The 24,971-nt window shown below is 40.9% G+C and overlaps 1 long non-coding RNA gene across 1 annotated transcript; it reads right to left on the bottom strand.

Moving 5' to 3' along the window:
• Nucleotides 1-515: 515 nt before the first annotated feature.
• Nucleotides 516-24,700, bottom strand: LOC129145668 (uncharacterized). Its single transcript, XR_008551590.1, has 3 exons — nt 24,418-24,700; nt 18,734-18,798; nt 516-809 (listed from the first exon to the last, which is right to left on the bottom strand). It is a non-coding gene; the product is annotated as an uncharacterized LOC129145668 (long non-coding RNA).
• Between the last annotated feature and the right edge of the window lie 271 nt (nt 24,701-24,971).

The raw sequence follows: 24,971 nt of genomic DNA, 5'->3' as shown, positions 1-24,971 counted from the left end.
AAAGATCATTTTTTGAAATTTATCCTTCAATGAATGCAAAAACTGTATCCTCCATAGAAAGACAAACATAGCACCAATTGAATCAGGGGTTTGTGTGTAGGTTTCTAGTTAAATTAAAGAAATAACCTTGACCTTGCTGCATTTCTATTGGTGTAGGAGCCAAAACCTGTGGTCTGGACCCATCACATCCACCCCAATAGTGATAGCTCTGAGTAGAAACTATGGACAACGTAAGTTATGCATTACTGAGTGATGTGTACATTGCATAACGAGTGTTTTGTTAAATAATTATTAAAGGGGCAGCATGTATGAAGTACCTCTTAACACAGAGCCAGCAGGTACAGTTAGTCCAATCTAAATTACACAGCAGGTCAGGCAAAGGTCTCACGGAAGTTAGAAATGAGAAGAATTTGGGTTCTGCTACATTTATAATTTTCAAGGTGATAGGGAGAGGTTAACCTCAGGTTGAATCCACACCGACTAACAGTGGCAGCAGATTACAGTTTTTAGTGGTATCGGCATAAACACAATTAGCAAAGACTTTGTTCTAAATTAACCTGTGATCCTGTCTTCCTATGGAAATGAATCTAAATCCCTGCCAGTGGTAAAAATGATCTTTTTAATAAAATTCATCCATCCCATGGTATTTATAAGGGGGTATATGGTATTTATAAGAGAATTCGGCGATAAACAAGTCTGTGGCACTCTCGACGGCAAGTCTGCAAAAGCAGGGCTCCCCCGGCCGGCGTTGTCCTCAGGTGCTGACTCCCTGTATCTCTGTGTCCTGACATTGGAGGCTGACAGTGAAACTGTTTGGAAGAGAAATCTAGTAAATTATTTGGAAGTGAGATGTTTATATATGCATAACTAGGATCCTCCCGCCAGGAAGATCTTCGCCAACCCACTCCCAGGATGTGCTCCGGGAGGCGGTGACACTGTCACCAGGTTCATGGGCAGCAGGGTCTCGCTGCCACCCTGGTAGGACAGAGGCTGGAGGGAATTCTCAAACATCCAAAACGATGGAAGAAAAATAACCCCCAAACCAGCAAACCCAAAATTCTAAAGGAAAACTGTCTCCATACTCTAACAGCACCTGAGCCACACGCATCCACTGACTCCAAGCTGTTTGGAAAGACGCGCACCCTTCTAGTCAAGTCTCCTGGGAGTGTTTTGAGATGGAGACAGCCTTAAACATCGGTCTAGTGAGAGAGAGAGAGAAGCCAACTGGAATCCTGCGCTGTGGCTGTTACCTGTAACACCAGGAGTGTCAATTAACTGCCCTGTGCCCCTGATCTCTCCCCTGTAAAAGGGGGTGTTATTAGTGACTACCTCAGAGGATTTTTGTGAGAATTGAAGGTAAAGTACTAATAAATCTAAGTTTCTATAGCTAATAGTAACACTATGAAAGTGATTTAAAATGGAAATAATGTTCAGTCACTCTTTAATATTTCATCTAGGTATTGATTTAATTCAAAAATTAGCTTTTATTATTTTAAATAAGGTAGGTTATAAGTTTTTGGAATAATGGAAGAATCGTGCTTTGGAGGAAGAAGCTTAAGTAGGAGATAGTGCTACTTACAAAAATATTTAGTTTGGGAGTGCAGAAAGAAGTCTGATTCTGAGAATTTATTGTACATTTGGTAAACCTTTTTTGCTACCTCAGCACGGATAAGCTGGTGTCACCAATGAGGTCATCATATCATCATGGGGTGCATCCCAAGGAAGTGGGGAGAGCGTCACCATGGCCACAAAAAGGGTGAGACTTTCCCTGTGCCCATCTATATGCCACAAACATCTCAGGTGCTTTGAATTACAACTCCCAGCATACCATAGACCAGGCTTCCTGAATGGGGTGGGGGGCACCTTCTGGGAAGGAGCAAGGTGAATATTTTGGGGCGGAACAGAGGAAGGAGAGCCAGTGCTGTGTCACCTTGACCTCTTGGCACCCACCGTCCAGACTGGAAGGGACATCTTGAACTTCAGATCTCTCCTGTCCCTGCTCACTGGGCCCTACCCAGCCTTCCTGCCAGTATGTACCTTGGACTTGGTCTCCTGGAGACCCTGCAGGTGGGCTTTGCACACTGGGCTCTGGGCCCTGCCTGCTCAGCTGGGTGCCTGCTTACCACCTTAGAGGTGATTTCAGAGTTTGAGCTCCTCTCTTTTCTCTCCTCTCTCTCTCACTCTCCCTCAGGCCCTCCCCTCCTTTGAACTTCTCGCCAATGAGAAATCTTTCCATACACTAGACTTTGATTACCCTGCTTGGATGGGTGCAAATGAGGACCTTACAATGGGTAACATGGCTTATTGCCCTTAACAGTCTTCAGTCCCCTGGCTTTTCTGTGTTGCCCAATAACAATATGATGACAAGCTATTGTCCAGCTATTCCATTTAGGTAATAAAATTAGTCGTTTCAAAATTGTCAGCACCTAGGATAATACTGATTATAATAGCTCTATAATCTCAATTCAATCAATCATAAATAAACAACTCAATATATTGATAGTACAGACCTCTGACCATGATATTATGAAGACTAACAATATGAAACATTTAATGATCTAATGCTAATTATATTAAATAGTGATTTAATGTTAATTCGACAGGTATACACAACAATATAAAACAAAGAAAAATGTAATATACATTACAATGGAATTATAAGCAAGTGCCTTTCTTAACATTTTAATTAATGCTACCATAATACTGTCTTAAGAATTAAAACACTGTTAAAAAGGGCAGAACCACTGGAGTAACTTTGTCATTATACCTAAGAGAAATTACACAGCATGTAACGTGATACTAGTGGGAAGCAGGGTTTGTATATTCCCTGAAATTTAAAAATATGGGTTTAGCTGCCACAATTCAAATAATATCATACAATTCCATCATTTTAATAGGCTCGTATTTTCAGATAAATTAATTATTGGCAGAAACATCTTTTTATGAACCTATAAACCATTGAAGTTAAGGAAGTAAAAAGCAATGACATTTATTCTGTTGACTTCCATTGATTTAGCCTTTTGAGGCAAAAAGAATTTTTCTTTAGATTTTTTTAAAGACTCTAACACACAACAAACACTCATGCTCTCTCTATAAATCCTAGTAAAAGCAATAAAATAGAGCACATAAGCCACTTTGAATCAAAGGAGATTCATATCACTGTTTTGGGGTGTTTTATCTTTGTCCTTTTCTGGGCATACAGTTTTTTGGGTACAAATTTTAACCTTTATTTTTAAGTGGTTTACAATTAATTTGGGGGTTTACTGTACTTCAGGTCTCTTCTGTTATGTTAAAAATATACAAATCTCGGGCCTACCTGGTGGCGCAGCGGTTGAGCACTGGGTTGAGAAGCTGCCAGCAGCCTCTGCAGCACCGGTTCAATCCCCGGCCCCCAGCGAGAGTCCCACATGGTGCGCAGACCTCTCCTGTCTCACCCGCTGCTCCCCTCAACAGTGTACTTCGTCAGTCTGCCTGTTCTGCTCTCCGCTCTGGCTCTGGTGAATTCTCTCACCCTCCTAAGCTTCTGACTGTACCCAGTACTTGTATAAATAAATAAATAAATCTATTAAAAAAAAACTCTTAAAAAAATAAACAAATCTCTTTCTTCTTGTGATATTAGTTACAAAAGTAAGAGTTTCGGTAGAATCCTGGAGTTGTCATGTGGCAAGTGCAGAAACCCAACTAAGAAATTTTCAGGAATTTTACGAGCTGGATGTTAGATCATCAGTAATTTGAAATTGGCCTTATGAGAGTATTTATACCAGAAAAATCATCAAACCTACACAATAGACCCTTTTTTCCATTCTGATAGTGCTTCAACATTTTCCAACATTGCAATGACCAGAAGTAGTTTGCAAACAGGATTGCTGAGTGTATCACTTAACCCAATGATTTTCCATGTGAGATGCAAGATCCAAACACCTCTCTGGAGTAGGAGGCAGCACCTACTGTATAAGGAAGGCCCCTCTGTCCAGCATGTGTCACTTTCTTCCCACAACACACTGAGCCCTGGACAGGGGCTTTCTCCCCTAGTAACTTCTCTAGACTCTTTGTGAGTTTTCTGCAGAGGTGAGAGCAACAGTGGATTGAAAGCAGCCTACAGTCAACTCAAAAGTTGAGTTGTGTCCAGACTAAAAGAGGTGAGTTGCATCAGTCAAACCTCTATTAACCTTGCTTCTGCAATAAAAATTCTTAAGATTGATGATGACAATGAGGCCCCACACCAGCACAAATACTGTCTAAATATACAAAGAAAGCAAATCATTCTCAATGTTATTTTACTATTTTCTATATTTTATTTTAATCTTTTACAAATCATTTACCCATAGGAAGTATGAATAGAGTTAATAGAAGTTGAACTTCTACTAATCATAGGTAACTGTTGGCTGGGTTGGAAAAAAAATTATTCTTTTAATGATACATTTATAATTTTCTAATTAGAAAAATGAAAAGAATGGTAGTTTTCCTGTCTTTATCTTTTTTTTATTACAAGATGATGTGAGATATAAATTACGCTTGAGCATTCTTTGTGGTGGTATTGCTTTTCAAAGGTGAGTAATGATCTCTACCAGGCACAATCAATTCAATCACCTCTAAGTAGCAGAGGTGATTGAATTGATGTCCACACTTCCCTAGTTCCTAGAAGAAGGCATAAAGTAATAAACATTAACACACACACCTTTGGAAGTGGCAATCCGTGTTACCTGCTAGCAAGACTACTTTAGGACAAGGTCACATAAAAAGTTAAGATATATGTTGCTATTCATTTGTGCTAAGAGTCACTTAACTTGGTTATAAAATTAAAATAACAGGTCTAACTCATCTGAAAGATACATAAACCCCCAAGGAGTAAATAATTATGAGTCTGGGGACCCACAAATGGAAGACAGGGAGACAATAATTTTTTACTTTGTGGTGACAAAGCGTGCCCTGTGATGGTTACAGCTAAACAAGGAACCATGATCTGTCATTGTCGTTAGTTACTCATCTAAAAATAGATGCGAATACAAAGAACCATTTGTTACCCTGAAGTTATAATTCTGTTTAGTACAAAATCCCTGTACAAGAGGAGTTGAAGCCTGAATTCTGACTTGCTAGGAATGTGTTTGAATTCAACTCTGTGCACTGAACCTGACATGAGCCCCTTCCCTACTGTGTCACAAGGTCCTAGAGCCAAGGCCAAGTCCTGGTCCCCCTGTACTAGCGACAGCCACTAAAGGGGCAAGACAGGAGAAACCCTTCTTAGAGGTGTGATGAGTGAGAATTAGACATAGAACACCCACATTCAGGGAATAGAAACAGAAAAAGGGAGCCAATTAAGAAAACAGAGAAGAGTTCAAAGAGATAAAGGGATAATATGGTATTAAGGAAGTTAAAAGAGAGTCTAAAAAGAGGAAGTAGTAATCAATGTCAAATGTCTCCAAGAGGAAAAATTGATCAAAGATTTATAAAAGACAATTGGATGTGGTAACAGAGATGAGTAATGAACTCCTCAGAGTCCACGTTCAGTGGAGTATAAAGAGGACAATCCTGGTATAACATATAATCTCTGCCCTCTAGGAATTTACAACCCAGCTGGGAGGACAAGATGTAATCAAATGTAATAATAACACTTATAGACCCGACATTCTTAGAATTTCAACAATCTATCTTTTTGTTGCGAAAAATCATCTCTCTACCAACTCACAAAACAAGCAGAAAAGTAAAAATCTAACTTACAGAATATTTTGAGATAGTCAAAGATCATTAACACTAGGAAGACAGAATGTTGTAATTAAGCTCATATTGTTTTCAATAATTAATTGAAAGGGTAACCTTTACTTATATAATCTTCGTAGATATGAAGAGTAGTAGTTTAAGACCTATTTATTCCTTATAAAAGTAGCACTAATACAGTTGTGATTTTAAAAATACTCTCTTAAAACAAAGCAGAAAAAATTTCAGAAGGACAATGTTACTTGTTTATTATCATAAAAGTTTGGATTTTATAGCACATTTCCCTGAAAAAATAATTTTTTTCTGTTTTTTGAAAAAGTTTTATTTTTTCTATTCCCTCCTTTGAAAGACACAATCAGTTCTTACTCATGATTCATATCATTCATCTTTACTCCTTGCAACATTAACACTGAAGAGTTTCATGCACAGGTAAATATTGGAAAAACATCGTGTTTGTATATATCCATATGCTTAGCTCACAAAGACCAGGAAGAACTTAACTCCTGGGGTTTGATGTAGGAAAATTATTAGTTTGTTAAATTTTTCATCTCAAGACAAGAAGAAAAGTAAGCCAAAAAATATGTATAAGTGATAGTAGTGTGGAAGATCCCAATTAACTTCTCAGCAAAGCAAATGAGTTTCATCAGCAAAAGCTTCTTATAAATACGATCTGTTTACACTCTCCTGTGCTTTCTTCTTTGAAAATCAAAGCTCTCAAAAGTTAGCAGCTGACAGCTACATTCCAGTCCAACAGAACTGCAGAAAAATGCATTAAAAACAAGGAGTTTGCTTTTATAGAGAAAAATAACTGCAATCTAATGTTTGCAAATAGATCAAATGACCAACTCATTTTTTTCTGAATTTTCTACTACTCTCAAGAAGTAGAGAATATTTTTATAATCTTATTATTTTAACTTGTTTCCTTTTTATACCGAAATTGTCATATTAATAGCTACTTGTGAGAATCAAAGCCTTCTGATCTCTGTAGAACATGGTCTCGGCGGTAGTCCTCGATAAGGATATGCACCAGCACCAAAGGGAGGCCAGCTTCCAAACATACACATGTGTGGGCTCTTTATCATTAAACAATTCCCAGTGTTACTCTGCTACAAACATCTGGATCAGAACCACTTGCATAAATTATTTGGAAACCAGCAATGCCAATAAATGGGTCAATGAGTCAATCAAAAATTTGATGTAAGATAATCATTTAGAGCCTTAAAATTTAACTTTCCCATTTGAACAATGTCAATGAGGATGTCAAGGGCATATAATAACCTTTTCTCTGGAACTGCTTTCTCTTCATCAATATTTGAACAATTTCTAGTCATTTCCAGGTTAAAAACAAAAAGGCATCTGAACCTGCCGCCCCGCAGTCAGCCGTCCAGTATCCTCACCTTTGCAACAGGTCTTGAGAACATTGTGTCTCTAGTTGGTTTTACCCCCCACTCCTCAAAATATTTAAAAATAATCTCTGCATCACAAATTCAGCATTCATGAACACCCAAGTATTTACACCTTAGATAAGAACACCATGGGGAAAATTCAAAGATGTAACACAGAGACCACCTTGTGAGAGAATGAGTGGTAGCAACTGCATGCAGGGAGCCACTCCGAGGGAGGAAGACCCGGGATCGGAGAGGCTGTGGTGGCTACGAGGCATCAGGTGTATAGAGGTTGTGCTAGAATAAAATCCTATGATATTTCAAATGACAACGTTTTCTCCTCAAAGCTCCCGGTAAAGGTCACGTATTATCCTAAACCTGATGGAATTATCCCATGATTCACCATGGATATTTGTATAGAATACAGCCCCCACAGAACACAGTTGTCTTTTTGTTGTTGTTATTGTTGCTGTTTGCTGATATTCAATGCCCAGCTAGTTTATAGGAGAGACAAGCTTTTGCCTGGCCATTTATTTTCACCTCAGGGGACAGAAGGATGATAAACAAGCTAGGGATGGGGGGAGGGGACAGAGTCCGAGGCTGGGTCCTTTCAGGAAAGATGTGGACACAGAGCTCAACACCTGGCAAGGGTAGAAATATCACGGAAGATAAACTCATTTCAGTACATAGAGAATTCCCTCACCCTGGACTGAAGATAGCTTTCTAATTTGAATTATAAATCTACTTTGCCAGTTTCTACACATATAAGCAAGGAGTAATAAGATTAAGCCTGGCCTTCTAGGGATGTTGGAAAGATAAATGAGGTAATATTTCAAAAAGTGCGAAGAGCTTCCTTAGCAGAAAGTTATTAGATTAATCCAAGATATAAAAGTGATTACAAGATGGCCTTCTTGTTATGAATTGACCTAAGAACAGTACCTATGTCGTAAGAAAGGATTGGCATTGCTTGTGTGGGGCTGGTGAAGACCAAGGGACATTGGGGTTCTCATCTTGTAGCACGTTATGCATCAAGTCGCCTTACATGTAGTGGATATGCACAGGAGTAGATGGATGTGCAGCTTTATGTGCAGATAGATAGCAACCCTTAGGTATATAGCTACCCTAGGTATTGTGGGATATGTAAAAATACTGTTTTCCGGTGTTTAAAACATTGTTAACAAAGCAAGACAATTATATAGTCTTGCAAATAAATGTATAGTCATCATTTATAGGTAGTTTAATGTAAAGATCAAGTACATCACTGTTTCAAACATTCTTATCTAAAATTTACATGTTAGCAAATACTTTGTTTTTGATTTGACATAGCAGATTATCATAGCTATAAAATGGACAGCACTGAAAACAGAAACTTTCAGAAATTTAAGAAGTTTACAAAGACTATCTCTGCTGCAGCTTTCAGAATTGGTAGGCAAACGGGTTGGTGCAAACAGAAGAAATATTAGTTTTTATTTTATAAAATTGGAAGCCTAAACATTTCAAGAATTTGCATCTGTTCTAAAAGGTCTTGAAACCCTTATAAAAACATCAACCATAACATTAGTTTCATGACGCCTTTTACAAATGGTAGCACAAAAAAACTCTCTCTATAAAACATTGTACACACGCATGTGCTCACCCATCTGTACACATGGGAAGATGAGGAAAGAAAGAGAAGATAGAGAGCAAATATAGCAAAACACCGATAATTCTATTTCACTCAAGAGTACGTGGGTATTCATGGCACCACTTTCTCAACATTTTGAAAATCTGCGTGAGTTTGGAGTAAAAATTAATGATGTGACCCCTGAATAATTTTCTGTCAGTTTTTTCTAAAATATATACTACATAAATATAAAATAAAAGCTTTATATTTAAATATAGTTCATATATATTGTAGATCGATTGTTTTTGACAGAAAGATGTGCAAGTGATTATTTACTGACATGAAGACCATCGCTTCAAATTCTGATTCTAACAACCTTCTTCTGTTCTTTGATCAAAACCTTACTTCATTCCCTAAAGAAAAGTCATCATTTGAGATTTCTCTCAGCTCCTCACTGCCATCCTAAGAAAGTAGCCTTTACCTGCCATTCAAAGAGATGTGACATCTTTCTTTATTTAATCTTTGTGATCCCAAATCCTCCCTCGACTCCCTGAAGTGTCACCCTTTCTCTGGACGGCCTTCTTTACATCTGCATTTGAAAAATGGTAAAACAAATAAGACCTCCTGAGTCCCGCTGGCCCTCAGCAGGGCCGCCCTCTGACCACCTCTTCAGCAGGCTTTGAGAAAGTTGTCGGTAGAGCTTTCCCACTTCTCACTCCTCGTGACATTTCAAAGTGGCCTCCGACTTTATGGTTTCAGCATCCACCAGGTGGAGTCCAGGGGGCCACCCCAACAAAACTCCTGCATGCAAATCTCCACCTCAGAGTCTGCTCCCAGGGGCTCCAACCATGGAAGTTGGTGTCGGGGCGTTTTGAGCAGCAGACACTGAAAAGGGATTTCAAATCAGAACTGCCCGTCAGCAGCAGGCAGAGACAGCACACCCGGGGTACCCCTTGGTCATGTGCTAACACACTGGCAAGAGAAACACTGGGTCCATTCAGGGGGAGACAGGGCTACCTCTCAAAGGAGCTATGGGTCCTGGCTAAGATGTACCCCAGAAACACACACGAGATGGGAGTGACTCTGACAGAACAACAGAATAACATAGAGAGAGGTAAGAGAAATTTTCTGTCGGAGCACCCCCAGGAGATGGGGCTTAATGCCCTAGCAGAGGCCTCGGGAAGAGGTTATCACTGCTGGATGGCCCTCGGAGGCTTAGCGAAAGGCACGGCCCATATTATGTGTAATTGAAATGGTGGCAAACTCTGCAGGATGGAATCAAAACATCTGTTGAAGAAGGCTGCTGAATCAGCTTCACTATATGAGCCCCAAACACTTCTCAGCTGACCCTGCTTCCCAGAAAGAGGTGACTGGCACTCTCCATAGCAAAGTGATAAAAATGTTTCTCAGTTTATCAGAGCAATGAGTTCCATGTCTCACCAGCATCACTAAGAAGTGATGTCTCTTTGCCGTAAACCAGCAGGGACAGCCCCTCGGCCAAATCAACAAGCCTCTCTTTGCCTGGATTAGCTAACCCTAAACTGTAGTCTTTTCAGAGATAACTTTGTTTGGAAGATTAAGTGAATCAACACCTGTGTCCTATGCAAACGAGCGCTGAGGCGGACAGTCAACGCCATCTCCACACTCATCTGAAATCAGAACTAGCTGGGCAAAAGTGCTGATCTGGGGTGACCAGAAAAATGTGTTGCCCTTCTTTATTCTTGAAATTTCTCCTGCTATGATTTTGCATCAGGATACCTGTTTTGAATATGACATCCCAAAAGAACAAAACTATCACTTAGCATGCTCAGAGGTACTTCCATTAGCATGTTCATCAAGCTTGGCAGATGGTCCCTCAGATAATACAGGAACAGCGCAGGTGAAGGGCCAGAAGACTGGAAAAAGCTTTCCTAATAAGTAGAATACCAATTTAAAAGAAAAAAGAGCAAGTAGAGATGAGACTGTCCACAGGAAGAACAGAAGAAAGCTGAAAGTCATAGTCATTTTGTCTAATCTTTGCGTCTTCGTGTAGAAGTGCCATTCTTTTTGATGTGCAGTGAAGTGGGGCATTGTAATCACTGTGATATTTACATTTGAAAAGCATCTAGTTAATTATATTCTGACTATCCCACCTGTGCAAAAAAGGATAATCAAAACAAAAGAGGGTGAGGGGGAACACACAACAGTCACAGCCAGGGAAAGGCACCCAGCCCGGAGGCCGGAAGCCGTCAGTAAAGCAGAAGGGCCCCGACAGTCAGGTGCTGCCAAGGTGCCAGGCTGCACTGGGCACTGGAGGGAGGAAGGGAAAGGAGAGTGAGTGTGGGCAGCTCTGGGGAACCCCCCCCCCCCCAGGAGCACACAGCCCCACACCCTGACAGAAGGCCAGCGCTAAAGTCTTAAGTGGTCAAGAACTGCAAAGAGGAGTGGGGGGCAAAATGGCGGCAGGGTGAGGGCATCAGGCTCATCTAGGCACTCACAGCTCGAGCAGAGCAGAACAAAGCCCACAAACTCCTGGCAATCACAGCACACCCTGGGAAAAGCATCCGGAGGAGGAGCAGGATGCCAGCGGGCAGGCAACCCTCCAGGTGGGCGAGGCCTGCCCCGCAGCCAGCGCCCCTCCCCAGCAGGAAGCCCTCACAGACCTAGCAGCTCCAGGACCCACCCAGGGCAGACCTCCGAGGCCTCAGGGCAGTCTGATCACGCTTGGGGAAGGGGCCACAGGTAGACCCCCCCACAGCAGGCCCCCCACAGACACTGGCACAGCCTCAGCAAACTCTTACTGAGGGGCCCAGACTCAAAACGTTCAAGTTTGTGGAAGCCTCACACTCTTCAAGCTTAGAGAGAAAGGATGGAGACAAGAAATGGCAGCCTGGGTCCTCAGGGGAACAGGACCCCACAGAGAGAACAAACACCCGACCCCAATCACAAGGACGAGGGAGAGCTTCTCCCATCAGGTCCAGAGTTCAAACCCGCCGTGATAAAGAAAGTCAAAGGAATGGAAGAAAACAAGGAAAAGCTGATCAAAGATGTACAAGATAACTCAAATAAACAAGGAATGGCCTCAGAAATAAAATTCATGAACAGAACAACAATGAAGCTCTAAATAAGAAAATATCACCAACGCAGGGTATAGAAAAGGTCCTCTGGGGACTGTGAAGCTGGGTGCGGAGCTGACTGGTATCACCTCACCCTGTGACCCAATCAGGGACTCTCAGGTCTGGGGGAAGGGGGGCAAATAGGGTGACCGCAAGGAAATAGTTTAGTTCTGAAATCTTAATACTCTGCCCATCTTGGTGTCCTATGACTCCTTCCCAGGTCACTCTACTGAGCACGCACCCATCCACCTGACAATCCAGCGTACGGGTGAGGGGGGGCAGGTCACACCCTAAGAGTGTACAGTCAGGGGTTAGGGTGCCAGCTGCTGCATCCCTACTGTTCAGTTCCCCAATCTGAAACACTAAGCGGTGGCAAGAGCATCTCCCCCAAAGACATTTTATTAAGATAAAAGTAAATGCAGATAATGATGACGGCAACATGGCGAGCATGACATGTATGCAATTTTTCTACGTTTTGAAATTCTGCTTTTTCAGATGTGCAAAATTTACCATAAGCACAGTCTGCATTGAGGCATTCTTTCTTCTCAATATGAGCTGCAAAATGCTGACTGCTGTTTTAATTATTTACCCTGATCAGGTATTTTTCTGTTTACTTGACCCTGCTGTGTCCTTGAATTTGAATATTCCATTTTTTACTCTCTCTGCAATAAACAACGTTACATGTGGGATATGATAATGTAAGGAACTTACAAACTTCTTTCACTTAGAAAAACACAGGCTTCCCCTCTCTCTCGCTCTCTCTGTCTCTCACACCCTTCAGCCTTAAACAAAGGAATTGAAACTCAGGCCTACGATAGAATAGAGAGAAGGAACTTTGAAAAGAAATTTTAAAATTGACTGGAAAAATAATTTAATAACTAAAAAATGACTGGACCATTTTAGACGCTCCACTAAGAGAACATAAAGTAGTAGGAAAAAGAGGAATCCCCGGAACACAAATAAAAGGAATTACTTGAAACAATACACAACGCACAGTATGGGAAGGTTTGGGGCCATCAACTTGAACATCTCTGGTGGGGGAAAAAAAGTAAAAGGAAGAAGATGCAGTTTTGAATATCATGAAAGAGTTAGAAGCAATAAATGCCATGAACCCAGAAACATGGCTAGATCTTAAAATGAGTTTAACGTAATCCCAGTGGGAAAAAGTGAGAAACAAAATGAGGTTCATGTCACAATAATACAACTAAATTACAAATCCATGTACATTTACATAGAGGAAACTGATACACACCTCAGAGACTCAAAGAATAGGAAGAAATGGGTATATATCTTGCACTTGGACGGGAGGGTTATCTCAAATCTCAAATAATGTGGTTGTTATTCTGAAATGATTTTTATGTATTGTGTCCCTGAACAAAAGAGTAAGATTATTGTTGGGTGTGAGGGTTTTCACTGGGGAAGAAGGGAAATTTAAATGAAGCAGGGAAGAGGGTAAGAATGAACTTATTATTGAATTTTAATTACAGGTATTACTTTGAACTTATTTCTAAAATAAGTGCATATTTTTGTTCTGTCCACAGGACCAATAAGATTCTAGTATCCATGAATAACCCAGATCTCGGTGCCTATGTTCATTCCTCAGCAGGCAGGTCACGAGGCCTCCTGCAGGTGAGAAAGTCCAAGCAGAGAAAAAGCCCAGATAAGAGAAAGGACAACTTGTTGAACTAGGAAGCCAGAAAATGCTTAAAGAGATAATAGGGTCAGGGCCTCCCCAGTGGCGCAGCTGTTGAGCGCTGGGTTGTGAAGCTGCCCATGGCCTCTGCGGCGCCGGTTCGATCCCCGGATGCTCCCCGGCCAGCGGAGGAGGGTCCCACATGGCGCGCAGACCTCTCCTGCCGCCCGCTGCTCCCCTCAGCAGTGTACTTCGTCAGTCTGCTTGTTCTGCTCCCCGCTCTGGCTCTGGTGAATTCTCTCACCCTCCCAAGCTTCTGACTGTACCCAGTGCATGTATAAACAAACAAATAAACAAATAAATAAATAAATAAAACATGCCTCTAAAAAAAAAAAGAGATAATAGGGTCATATCAAAAGCATTATAGGAGCCACCTAAAGGGATTTCACATCCCAAATTCAGGTCCATTTGAACATCAAGAAAAAAAAATGACAGCAAGGAATTTTGACATAGGCAATTTTTTTTTTAAATCAATGGATCAAATAAAGAGGCGATAGAGAAAAGGAAAACTCTTTACAGGGTTAGAAGCTCCCCATGAAAGAGCCTGAGAAAATAGTAACAAGGAGAGAAGAGGCAACAGACTAACAAATGTAAATCTAAGATCTTCATTACACACACCTTTCAACATTTCTGTACTTTTTAATTTTACAAATAAAACAAAAGTTTAAAACATACACAAAGAAAGCTACCACACTTTTCAAGGACACATGAAAATACAAGGATATAGATCAAACACTGGATAATAATTATTTATGATGGGGCAGAAGAAGCAGGAATAAGGAAAGGGAATAAAAGGGAATAAATAAATGAAACAGGAAAAAGAGATCATATTTCATTATAATTTGAAATGACAATAACACATGAAGATTTCATTTTGCTAGGGGAGATAGAAACAAAACTGACTAAAGGAAATATTGAATAATATTTCAAGATCAATCAAGCCCCAAAGAGTTTGTTTCACTTTAACTCTTTCTTCTTTACCTTTTATCTACTCTAAATCCTATTTATAATTTTAATACAGAACCTATCACAGAATAATATTTTCTTTTGTGTGGCCCAAGAGTATAAAACCTATGTGTTCAGATTCATAATTGCATAGTGAATGCCCCTCACATTTTTAATTTTTAATTCTTATGCCACAGAACTTCAGCAAGGGCGCGTGGGCTGTAATAATCTGAGGAAAGAAGATTGTTATCATTTGCTATCATTGTATTAAAAATATTCATTTACCCACACACAAAAAGAGATTTTAAAATCTTACTCTTATCACCAACCTTTCACATTTTATACTTCTTTCCAGAATAAATACAATAGCTTGATGTAGTAATCACATGGATATTTGCATATGAAAAGCATCTCTTAATTATATTTTTGACTACTGATCTGCCCCCAATATGAGACCAAAAACATCTAAAAAAAAAAAAAAATACCAGCAGCATCAAAGCCAGAAACAAAGCAGCAGGAAGTCCAGACATCAATAACAAGTAAATCCCAGCAAGATAGTGTGTTAGCAATTCTTAACTCTACTCTCAGTGGACTCACACTGGGTTTTTTTTTTTTTCCTTTTTATGCAAAAGAGAATAAAAACCTTTAAATTAGTAGTGTCTGCCTATGTTAATTGCTTGTAAGAGGGGCTTTCTCTGGAATCTGTGAAATCACTATACAGGACTATAAAATGTAGGCAAGTGGATGAGACAGTAAAAAGGGAGGGATGTGACAATGCAGCAACTGCACAGCCAGCGCCAGCACCCCATCATCGGTCCCCTCAACACAGCGTTTTGTTTCAAGTTCGCAGCCCCCCGTCCCCCAAAAGGAGAGCCAGACTTTGCACACCCATCCACTCTAGATTAAAGAGACCTTAATCTAGCGGTGGTTTGCAGCTCTGGGCTAGGAAAAACCAACTGCAATAAACTGAGGCGTCACAAAGACTTGTTTTCGGGCCTCCTTGGTGGTGCAGCTGCCCGAAGCCTCCGCAGCACCAGTTCAATCCCCGGCCACCCAGTGAGGGTCCCACATGGCGCGCAGACCTCTCCTGCCACCCGCTGCTCCCCTCAGCAGTGTGTTTCATCAGTCTGCCTGTTCTGCTCCACGCTCTGGCTCTGGTGAATCCTCTCACCCTCCCGTGCTTCTGACTGTACCCAGTGCTTATATAAATAAATCTTTAAAAAAAAAAAAAAAGACTTGTTTTCACTGCAGAATCGGTCCCATTTGGCTTCAGAAAGCCACTGGTGGGGCGCTCGGCTGCTTGAGCTGCGCCACCCCTGTTACACCTGCCCCTTAGCCACTGAGCCATGGGCATCATTTCATTTTAAAAAAACAAACCACACGCCCCACCCAGACCGTATCATGCGGGCGCCTCACAGCTGGGATCTGTGCAATCAATGAAACGAGGGCCCCGCAGCCCGCCTGGCCCTGACGCCCGGCTGGCCAGCCCCTGCGGCCCACCAGTGCCCCCCCGCCCGTCCTGACCTCCAAGGTCGCCCCGGCCTCTGCTCCCCGAAGGCCTCACATCCTCCCGTGGCACCACAGGAGTCGCCTTTTGCTCAGATAAGCTTAAAATGTCTGATTGGCCCCAGGCTGCCTTTTAAGGGCCCTGATGTCACAGGAGATAACCCAGGACCCTGCCGGTGCCAGGGGCGCGGGCCTCAGGGGGGTGCGCCTGGAGGCCTCGGAGTGGGCATCTGCGGGCGCCAAGGGTGGGGTCTGGGTGGGCACCTGGGGGCCTGGGGTGGGCACCTGGGGTCTGGGGTGGGCATCTGGGGGCCTGGGGGTGGGCACCTGGGGGTCTGGGGTGGGCACCTGGGGGTCTGGGAGCCCGGGGTGGGCATCTGGGGCCCCGGGTGGGTACCTGGTCGCAGGCGCCAGGGTACCAGTGGCTTCTCCAGCCCTGCCCGCTCAGCCGCTTTGGCGTTGAGCTCCTGGTCTCCACCGGGCCCCTGGGGCTGGTGGGGGGCGGTGCTGGAGTCAGAGTCCGACCTGGGGAGCGGCCCAAGTCGGGGTGAGCGGGTCCGGCCCTGCCCGGCTGGTTCCGGCGCGCCCCGCTGATGCCCAGCGCGCTCGGGGCTCAATCGCTGGGGCCTGGTCGCCACGAGGGTGATGCGAGGCGCCTGGGAGCGGACCTCAGCGGCCTCCAGCGCAAAAACAAGCAGCGCCATGTGTCTTCTGACGACTCCCCAGGTTTTCTGACGACTCCCCAAGACGCCCTGTGTTGCTGGAAAACTCTGGTTGTCCCTGCGTCCTGCCTGAACCGTCACGTCCCTGCATATTCGTGGGCCCTGTCCACCCCCCACCCCACCTCCCCGGGGAGCCCCCAGACCGCTGTGGCCTGAACTGTGCCCCCCAACATTCATTTGCTTAAACCCTGATCCTCTATGGGATTATATTGACAAATAAGGGCTTTAGGAGAGAATTAAGCGATAATAAGGGTGGAACTCTAAGTTTTTATTGTATAGGACTGTTGGCCTAATAGGAAAGAGAGACAGATTTCTTTAAGGGCTCAAGGGAGGAAAGACCCTGTGAGGACAAAGTCGTCCGCAGCCCAATCCTCCTGGAAACTGGACCTTGTGATTTTCATCCTCCAGTACTGGGAGGACGTGTGTTTCCATTGAGAGCTGCCCTGTTGGGGGTGTTTTGTCTGGTGACCTGATTTGACTGAGGCCTGGATACACACCAGAAGCTTCACTCACTTTCTTTCCACGTACAGAATTCATTTTTGCTAAACTGTAGAACAATTGTTATAGTGGGTTGAAGACCCTTGTATATACTTTTGTGGCTTCTGATCAGAGATACTAGGATAAAGTTCATGAAGGGGAGGAAATATAAAATGTTTTTATACCCCATCTGCATAATATACTGCACTTTCCTGACACTTTCTTTACAAGGAAAAAAAATCTATCACTGTCACCAAGTCAGAGCCTTCTAAGAGAATGATTGTGTGTGTCAGTTGACCGAGAATGCAGGCCCAATTGTAATGTTCTAAAAATACCAAGCTTCTCCATTCAACTGATAAGGGACTGATCACAAAGATATACAAAGAACTCACAGGGCTCAGCAAAATCAATATAAACAATCCAGTCAAGAAATGGGCAGAAGAACTCAAAAGACATTTCTCCAAAGAGGAAATGCAAATGGCCAACAGGCATATGAAAAAATGTTCAACATCACTTGTAATCAGGGAAATGCAAATCAAAACCACACTGAGATACCACCTTGCACCAGTGAGAACGGCACAGATCAAAAAAACAAGCAACAACAAATGTTGGCGAGGATGTGGTGAAAAAGGAACTCTCCTGCATTGTTGCTGGGAGTGCAAACTGGTCCAACCATTGTGGAAAACTGTCTGGAGGCTCCTCAGTCTACTAAAATTGGAGCTACCATACGATCCAGCAATTCCACTCCTAGGGATCCGCCCAAAGGACACAAAAACAGTGATTCAAAAGAGCACCTGCACCCCTATGTTTATGGCAGCACTATTTACAATAGGTAACACCTGGAAACAACCCAAATGCCCAAAAATAGATGACTGGATCAAGAAGATGTGGTACATATACACCATGGAATATTACTCAGCAATCAAAAAAGAGAAACTCATGCCATTCGCAGCAGCGTGGATGGAGCTAGAAGGAATGATGCTCAGTGAAATAAGACAGAAGGAAAAGAAAAATATCGGCTGGTTTCACTTATAGCAGGAATATAGGGGAACTCAATAAGACATCAGTGTAAAAAAATAATAACAGTACAAAACACAACAAAGCAAAACCAAACAATTATAAACCAGAGACATCCTGCAGGGGAGGAGGAGGGAGAGGGATCAGAGGGAGGGAGGGAGGCGCACAGGGGACTGAGGTGATGGTGCACGGGGGCTTTGGGGAAGGAGATTCTATGGGGCCTCAATCTGAGGGGGTGGGGGAAGCAAATATTGTCCAAAAAATGTAAAAAAAAATTGATAAATGTTAAAATTTTAAAAAAATTTAAATAAATAAAAAAATAAAAATACTGTGCTTTAAAATGCTTTCATTGCATATCGCACATACATCTGAAAATCTATATAGATATTTAAAAAAAAAGGAAAAATGGTTTTGTTTTTGAGAAAAGTTGGTTGGCATCTTCCTTGCTTTGGGGTGTATATATATTATATACATATTAACGTGCCCTTGATATGGCCATTGATGACACTATCACTTTAAGACCGTGCTCCAGTGAAAACCGCAGGGACAGGGTGACCTAGCCTTGTTCATCTCACCTTTTTAGACTCCCAGGTGAAGTCAGTGGGAACACTGGTGATCAGATTCTGCTCCTTTTATGGATCTGTAAAATGTGTCCAGGAAGAAAGTGACTTTTCCGATTTCACCCAGCCCAGGGTGATTATTAGATCTAATATGCCTAGATAACATTTAATTATACATTTATTTTTATAGTATGATATATAAGTATGTAGCCTATTAACATAGCATATCATGTAACAATATAACATTATATAATACACAATAAGATAAAGGCTAAAGCCTGTGCTGTTACCAATTATTCTGTATTGAGTGAAGATTTAACCCAGCATTTTTTGTAAAGATTTATTAATTTATGCATACACGAACTGGGGTACAGGTCAGAGGTGGGGGGTAGGTGGGTGAAAGGATTCACCAGAGACAGAGAGGGGAACAGCACAGGCAGATGGACCAAAGGCACTGCTGAGGGGAGCAGCGGGAAGACAGGAGAGGTCTGCTGCACCATGTGGGTAGCTCCCTGGCTGGGGATCGAACTCATGCTGCAGTGGCTCCAGACAACTTCATAGGTTGCATCTTAACCCCTTGACAAGCTACAAGGGAGGCCCTAACCCAGCATTTTTTAATTTAAAAAATATAAAGAAATTAGAGAAAAGATAATCATTTGAAAACATGATGGAAGCTATTATTTATGTCTATAATGAGAAATACAAAGAAAAATGCAAAATAAAGTCTCTTACTATATTATATATTAAAACCCCTTATCTTAGGCTTATGCCTTTCATTTTGGCTTTTTGATCTGTATGGTATATTTCCACCCAAGGAATAAACTGAGTTCCACATATCTTAATTTAATCTTGAAACCTGACATATTATATTGGATTTCATTTGCTTCCAAGTAATACTCAGTATGATATTGGTGCATCAAATTATGAAATTCAACATTTTTTTTTCTTCCAGGTAATGGAAAATTTTTAAATAAATGACATTTCAGCCCACTGCATTACATTTGGCGGTGTGTCATAGATAAGGGTGGAAAAATAGCAAAAATCTAAAGCATTTACATTTTTTTTAAGTAAGAATGATGTTTGATCTTTATAACCTCTGAGGTATTTGTTTTTTGCTAACATAAAAAATTTTCTCAGGCTATGCTGCACACATTAAGCTCGCTATTTTAAGATGATAAGCATTTCATATATTATACATTAAGCACAGCTAAAATCTAACACTTTAAAAAATGGACTGAGGGGTTTGCCTACCAATTAAATTTTTGCACTAAATTTAATGGCAAAAAGTTGAGATGTAATTAGCTCAGAATACAAAGCTCTGAAAGAAACCTGTCAATGCCCACCCCCTTCTTCCTCCTACCTCCACTCCAGCTATATTGTGATCTCTCATTTTTAACTTCTTTGCAGCTTCCCACACTTTCCTACTTACCGTGTGAGATCTGCATCTATTAAACTCCTCCGTCTATCTTTCTAACCTCTCGTTTCTACCTTTCATTAATTACAGCATTCTATATATATGCTATGATATTATATACATACTCTATACATAGTATATATACTCTGTGTGTGCGTTGGTGTGTGTGTGTGTGTGTGTGTGTGTAAGTAAAATCTCCAACTCTTCTTCATGGGTCACCAGCTACCTGGGTGATGGCGGAAAATGTCCTCTGCCTATAAAAGGTGCAATCTGTAGTCTATCCTCCAAATTTGAGAACACTTGATGCTCCATGGAGTTCTGACAATGCTAACATCTCGTAAATGTTAAATCTGTCAACCTATATTTAGTCCATCTCATGCTCCAACACTTTATAAGTCCAGAAGTTTGCCTGCGTTTACTGTCCAGAGGACACACATAGACAAGGTCTGTTCCCCATGATACAGCTGCTTTCCTGGGTGCCCAGAAGGGGAAACCCCACTGCCACCAGCCTGGTACAGGTCTTGCTTATTATGCCTTGCCCACATTTCTGCAGTTTCTTCTTTCTCTTTTAGCACATCAACACTTCTGCCCCAGAAACTGTCCTAATATACTTCCTTGCATCTGCCAATGTTCAGTTTTAGAACTTATAGTTAGTTCTCTGTGTGTGTGTACAGTTGGAGAGAAAGACACAGAGATTTCTCACTCTAAACTCAATGCTCAATGTTTTCCCATGATCAAATCACCAGTCAATTTTTCAATTATTTCTACTACTCCCCTACAATAAATCTCTGTACCTCTGAACCAGTGATTTAGCAAACATTGAAACAATGTTATATATTATGTTGTGTATTTTTTTTCAGGCCCTCAAAACTGTGCCGTTAACCTTTCTCCACATCAAAGTCAAACCAATTCCCACATTGCAATGAAGGTTATGGTCCCACCTTTTAGGGGTTTATATATATATATATATATATGCATTTTGAAAACTTTTTTAAAAAATTGAATCTCACAGATACTCATTTTCTAGAACCGTGGAGCCAGGCTACAAGGGTTTGCCTCTCAGCTCCAGCAATGACCCGAAGGCTTATCTTGAACCATTTGTTCCATATCTTTGTGCCTTAGTTAACTCACCTTAGTTATAGTAGTAATAGTCTCCCCACCCGCTCCCAGAGTGTTATGTGAAAGATACAGGAATGAAAAATCTTAAGTCGGAAGAGAACCTGGGATATAATAGGTACTGTGTATGCTAGCATTTTTTAGTATTATATACAAATACAGTGGCTTCAAGAGCAAGCAAATATACACGGGTTATTAAAGCTCAAATTAAGGGGATATGAACAAAAGAGCAAAATGCAGCTGTAACATTTACTGAGGCATATGCTAATTTCTACTGAAATACAGTAAAAATGTATGTGTGATATAAAGAAAAACTGTAGTTTTTAAAGATTAATATCTAACAATAAGTCTAGTCTCTACCATAAGGATTTAAGGCAAACTCAAAACATATTGGCTGAGGGAACAAACAAATATTAAGAGAAAAAAAAGAATTATTATTACCATAATAACTTATGACAGCCAGAAAAAGCTGGGTTTAAAAGAAATTATATCACCTAAATATCTCAATTAGTGAAGAATAAAGAAAAAAACTAAGGGATTTACTTCTTATCTTAAAAAGGTTTAAAAACCTAGGGAAACTAAGAATCAGAAATTAAAAAAGAAGCAAACTAAAATATAAATCAAAATCTAATGAAAAACTAAATAAAAATAAACCTGAAATCTTGAAATCGTAAATAAAATAGAGAGTGACCAAACATGACAAGAGGAATGAAATAGCAATCAGAAGAAAGCCTGGGGATTAAACCAGTACATTTTAATATAGTTTTATTGATTCATTAGAGCTTTACAATACTATGTAAGTTTCCGAGTAAAGCTTCACACTTAGATACATGTATATACCATATTGCATACACCACACTACACAGCAGTAAAGTCAAAAAACACAATTATTCTTTCCCATTCTTAAGGAAATTTAAGAGCAATGATTAAAAATAAATCCACAAGTGAATTTCCAAATACTTTTGCCTCAAGGAAGTGAAATCGAATAGTAATTGAACTGTATCTATCTCCTGCAAATTTTGCTTCTCTGATACTTTATCAAATAGGGATACGGGAAAGGAAGACTGTTTATTCAAAAATGTGTTCATCAGTACAGAGAGAATAAAAACTATAGATTGTGTATACTCCAATGGCTCATTTAACTTTGAATTATCCCGAAAACATTATGAGCAGCTGAAATTAATGAGGGCCTTTCAAAGTGAAACTTATAATTACAGAGAAACATTGGCAAGTTTAACAAATGTCCTACAGGATAATAAAATTGTAAAAGTTAAGTGTATCTCTAACAAGTTGGGGAAGATGGCTTGATGCAGACTCTACCCAATCTTGAATTAATTTGACCCTCAATAGCGATGTTCTCCTTAAGGCAGTCACCAGCACTTAAACAGTTTCCTGTATTTCAGAGCATGATCTGTTTCTACTGCAGAAAACTTAAAGGCCTAATACTGTCACTCGGAAAATCCTGTTGCATCTATTAGGGAAAACAAATATTTGTTCGATGAAGTTTGAATGGTCAAATACTTTGAAAATACCTTCACAGTGTACTCAACACACTGGAATTGCAGTGAGGCGTGGTTCTTTCTTGGAAGCATGAGGAAAGAAATGCCTGAATGTGAAGTGAGGACAGTATCTGAAAACATACCAGACAAAAACTTACCAGAGGTTTAAATAGAAACCAAAAATACTTCCATTTTGCCACGTTTGAGATTCCTAACCTGCTTCACTCCAGAAAATACAAACTAATGACACTTGCCCAAAACAAGTTTTCACTGCCTTCTCTGTCTTTTATCTATTAAAAGGTTTTGTGTGCTGCACTGTTCACAAGGGCCTGGTTTTAAAATGCTTATGTTATATTTATTAAAAAGTGCAAGATAAAAAGAGTAAAATACACAAAAGAAATACTATTCTGAACCTAATTAACATTTCAAAGGTTAAGAATAATACTATTCTCCCTTATATTTTCTGTCTGTTACACACACTGAATGCTTACATGTAAATCTTTATACCTTTTTATGAAATGCCCAATTTCCATGTGTCTCTATTATTTTAGACAAAACTCTTCCAAGAGCACAATGATTTACATAAAGAAAATTCTGCATCTCTTTGTTTCTAAAACTTTAAATACTTAACCCCTGACTTGGAACCTTTGCATTTAGTATGTGGCCTGCGGCAAGAGCTATTAGCTTAGTGGAAGTCGTGGAGAAGAGATGAAACACTCCCAGCAGTGTTGTAAGCTAGAGCAATAACAACTAGGGATGGCTGCAGAGAATTGCTTTCTGATTCTGGTTGTGATAAACCTACACTAGAGATTTCCTCCATCCCACACCTCAACCCACAGAATTCCCACAGATCCCACACTTATATTATTGTAGGGGTCCTGAAAGGGTTTGTGGTATAACTTCCTAATAATAAGTTGGTGCAGGTCTATTTTTCTTGGAATTCACAATTTATCTCTTAATTTTTTTTTTCCTAAATGAATTCTTCTAATATTTTGAAGGATGTGTTTTAGGATTGGCTCATTGGTCTGGGGATATGATTCTTACTTTGGAGGATCTATTTTGAAGCTTTTTAAGAATTGATCATTCAAACATTTTAATTCATCAGTAGTTAGGTTTTATTTATCTCACCACTTTGAAAATTTCTTTTAATGATTAGAAGCCTAGTTTTAGGATCCAATCATGACATTTTAGTGTCTTTATGCAGTTGTGTGATTATACACAGGCAAATTAAAATGAAAAACATACCCACTTTATAAATGAGAATATGTGAAAGTCAATATTGAAAATATATTCCACACCCTATCATTAATAGTCATAGTACAGTGTTAAGTTAAAAACAATACAGATAGCGGGCCTCCCTGGTGACACACAGCACTGTGAAGCAATCCACAGCCTCTGCAGCATGAGGTCAATCCCCGGCCACCAAGGAGCAACCCACATGGCCAGACAGACCTCTCCTGCCTCGCCCGCTGCTCCCCTCAGCAGTGTACTTCAGTCAGTCTGCCTGTTCTGCTCCCCACTCTGTCTCTGGTGAATCCTCTCACCCCCTGCACATCTGGCCTGTACCCCAGCTCTTGTATGCATAAATAAATAAATCTTTAAGAAAAAAGATTGCAATTGTTAAAATAATTCATAAATAAGCAACATTAATAAAAACATGCCATTATTACCTGGATGGCTGAAAAACAAAATCTGGTTGAGTGTCCGTGTTCTCATTGGTAGTTTATTTCTACCACGCAGCACTCAACTAAAAATCTTAATGAATAACAGCGATTTTCTTCTCTGTTCCGCAAACATCCCAGCAAGCGCTTATCAGTTTCTCAGCCGTCTCTCTCCAGCTCTCTGACCAGCTGGAGCCCACACACCACTTTGAGCTTCTCCAGGTTGCCACTGCTTTCTCTGAGCTGTGCTGGCAAATTCACATGTCGATTTGGCTGGGCCACATCACCCGTATACTTGATCAAATAATATTCTGGATGTTTCTTTGAGGGTGTTTTGGGATAAGAGTAACATTTAAATTGATAGGCTTTGAGTAAGCAACTGCCCTCCAGCCTTAGGGTGGGGCCCATCCAATCAATTGAAGGCCTGAATAGAACAAAGACTGACTCCCCCAAGCAAGAGGGGATTTTGCAAGATTCAGCTGCAGGCTCAACCACTGCAGTGGCAGCTCTGCTCTGGATCATCAGCCTGATGGTCCATCCAGCAGATAAACGGATTTTGAATT

The sequence above is a fragment of the Talpa occidentalis genome, unplaced genomic scaffold, assembly GCF_014898055.3.
Source record: "Talpa occidentalis isolate TD23 unplaced genomic scaffold, MPIMG_talOcc4v2.1 talOcc4.13, whole genome shotgun sequence".
In the NCBI taxonomy this organism is placed as follows: Eukaryota; Metazoa; Chordata; class Mammalia; order Eulipotyphla; family Talpidae; genus Talpa; species Talpa occidentalis.
Note: the sequence above shows the minus strand (reverse complement) of the source record. Positions and strands in the feature narration are given on the sequence as shown.